Source organism: Grampus griseus (assembly GCF_964374135.1).
Source record: "Grampus griseus genome assembly, chromosome: 1".
Lineage (NCBI taxonomy): Eukaryota > Metazoa > Chordata > Mammalia > Artiodactyla > Delphinidae > Grampus > Grampus griseus.
Window position 1 is genome coordinate 58,033,234 of NC_139017.1, and position 3,370 is coordinate 58,036,603.

Below are 3,370 nucleotides of genomic sequence, written 5' to 3' on the forward strand. Positions count from 1 at the left end.
TGTCGATGCAGGGGACACGGGTTCGTGCCCCGGTTTGGGAAGATCTCACATGCCGTGGAGCAGCTGGGCCCGTGAGCCATGGCCACTGGGCCTGCGCGTCCGGAGCCTGTGCTCCGCAACGGGAGAGACCACAACGGTGAGAGGCCCGTGTACAGCAAAAAAAAAAATAATAATAATAATAATGCCATATACTCTTCAGTTAAGTACAAAGACCTTTTCAATCACATAACCTAGAGCTGATTTCACCCTATTTGGCTGCCAGTCTCTTATTTCTCTCTCTTCAGCAGTGGTGAGGTGGATCCCTTTTCCTTGGGGAAGAGATAATCTGTGGTTTGTTGCCTTTACCAATAACAAAAATGTTGGCGAGCCAGGAGGCAAAGCTGTTGCCTTTGGCATCTTTCACATGAACCATATCAAAAGAACCAGGAGGTCTCTTTCTGTTGGTGATCACACCAGTTCTTCCCAGGTTAGCACCTCTGGTCACCATATACAGGTTACCAGTGTTAAACTTGATGAAATGGGTAATCTTGTTAGTCTCCAAATCAATCTGAATGGTGTCATTCACCTTGATGAGGAGATCAGGGTAGCAGGTGGTATGAGCATCATGAGTTACCAGATGAGGGATTCCTTTTGTGCCCGCAAAGATCTTTCTCACTTTGTGCGACTTGTACTTAGCTTCCTTAGGTGTACTACAATGAACGGCAAAGTGACCCTTGGTGTCATAGAGAGATGGAAATGCTCTCTGGTCTTGTTAAGGCTGATGAAATCTCCTAAACCAGCAGGTAGGTTATATCAGCTTGGACCTTGCCACCAGTCTTAATGAACTGTTGCATGCAGATCTTTGCTTCATTTCCTGTCAGAGCATACTTAGGTCTGTTCCTTAGAAAATGATGAGGGGGAGACATTCTCTCAGGCTTGTGGGGACTGGTAGATGGACGAGGAACGAACACATTGGTCAGTTTATCAGCATCCAATGCTTTGGAGTTGTTACATGCTATAGATGTTTCTTGGGATCATGAGTCATGGCTGTCCTAGCCATGAAAAGAGCATTCTTCAATCCTTTTTAGCTTGCCTAAACTTTCTTTGAAGTCAACTTGGTTCTTAAATTTACATCGTTTTCTCAAAGTGGTAAAAAGAGAAAAAATAATTTCTGATCATTGAGATCCTTTCAAAATGGCAAATTCAAGACTATCAGTGTCTCAAAGTATAACCAGAAAAACAAGTATAATGTAAACCTCAACATTTTTTTCCTTCATTCTCCTCTTGTTCATTCACAATTTGATCAGTTTCTATTGAGTACCATCTACATGCCAGGATATTTGTTAGGCTCTGGATAAAATGTGGTCTCTTGGAATTTCCATGCTATTAAAATACAATGTGGTGTGATAGCTGCCATTCTGGAGATAAGCACAAGTGTTACTGGAACACTCGTGGGCATCACCCTGGCTAGATGAGAAAATTTGGGTTGGTTTCTGGAGGAAGTAGCACGTGAGCTGTAAGATGAATAGGAGCAAGCCATGGATAGAGCAGGGAGTTCCAGAGGTGACGTTATATGCTTGGGAGCGGCTGGTTCAAAGGCAGAAAGGCACAACTGAGTGAAAACTTAGAGAGTGACATGTATACAGTGGACTATCGAGTGAGAGCAGTGTGAGGCAAGGGGGAAGGCGAGGCTAGAGCTTTGCATGCCGTGCTAATTTGGCACTCTCTCCTAAAAGCACTCCTAAAACCTTTGAAGGGTTTTAACCACTGGATTGGGGGTGATCAGATCTGATTTTTGAATGACAGTGCCAATAGGAGTGTGGCAAATAGATTGAGGGTGGGGTGCGAGAACCGTGGTCTAGGATCAAGTTAGAAACTATGGCAGTAATCCTGGCAAGAAGTGATGAGGTCCTGAGTGGGACTGTTAACTATTTCCCAAAGACATAAAAACAAATTTCTTACACAATTCTGGGCCAGATGCTTTAAACAGTTATTTAGAGGAAAGCAGATAATTTCTGTTTACAGGCAAAGCTAGTTCATTTTTTTCTTTCTCATTAAAAACAATATAACCAATCAATGCAATTTTGAAGCCATATGATATTTTAGAACTTCCTAAGAAAAAAACAATGGATAAGCCAATATTAAATCATCCATGCTTACAAATAGTCTACTCCCTTTTCAGGCAACCCTTTGTAGTTTAATTAGAACCAATCCCGTAAATTTTAATAGTAACATATGTTCTGTCATCTGCCAATCTATTCTCAAGTCTATACAGGTATGACTGTATGCCACGGTGAACGAATGAACTGGAAAGATCAAAGTTACTTGATCTGATTCTATGACTTATAATTTTCAAATCAATATGAAGAGAAAATAGCAGGCATCAGACGTCCATCTATGTTTGTACCAGGTCATACACTGTAATTCCATCCAAGTACAAACTTCCATGGTAAACAGGGCAAGACTTGCCAACATTTCACAGGTTTCCAAAAAGAAGCTATGTCCCTCTTGGGAGAACTTTGTAACTGGAAAAGAAAATCCTCACAGATGAAATCTCCAGCAAAATAAAGTCACAGACTGTATTTCTGCAGCAGGCCTTTTGCCAAATGTCTCATCAACAAGTATCGTGCTGGCAGTGACCCGTCTATGGTAGATGGGTAAAATGCTACCACCAAACCTCGTTTTTATTTGCTCACAGCTTCCTAGAAAAAAAAAAAAATCTGACTTTGAGTTGAAATTTTCCACGTTTCATCCCAGTCCAAAGGTGACTTAAAAAAATTTTTTTTCTTTTTTGGAAAGTTGAATTAAAGTCAAATAAATTTGTAAAGTTTAGTCATTTGGGGAGGTATGTGTACACAAAGATCTCAGTGGGTAACACCCAGAAAAATATATTTTCCTTTTCCTTGTGACTTTTGAGAGACTAAATCCTTTTGGCTCTTTCTTTTAAAAGGATTTAACCCTGTCTCAATTACAGGGGCAGGAAACCAACCATTTTTTTTCAAGTTATTCAAACAGTTTTTTGCCTAGGAAGAACTAATAAAATAAGACTTTACATGTTAAATCCACTAGTAGTTTAAAAAATTTAGAATGTCCTCACATACATTTGACAGAAAAAAATATTCACAGATAATGAGTGTAATTCAATTAAATTCAACAAATCTACTACGTACCAGACACTAAGTCAGTGTTTGGTGTTCAAGGTATATAAAGCTGAATAAGGCAGGTCCTGTCCTCCAGAAATGTATTATCTGGTAGTGGAGATAGAGTAATAAAAATGGCAATAATATAAGGCAGAATACAGTAAGTGTAGAGGTATAAGCAAAGTGATGTGGGACCACAGAAATGGAGAAATTGATGTTGATTGTACGATGGGAATAGTTTATTCTGGGTT

General features: G+C 39.9%; 1 pseudogene across 1 annotated transcript; it reads right to left on the reverse strand.

The window, feature by feature from the left end:
- Nucleotides 1-247: 247 nt before the first annotated feature.
- Nucleotides 248-1,024, reverse strand: LOC309827643 (small ribosomal subunit protein eS4-like; annotated as a pseudogene). Its single transcript has one exon. The product of its transcript is annotated as a small ribosomal subunit protein eS4-like (transcript).
- Nucleotides 1,025-3,370: the final 2,346 nt, after the last annotated feature.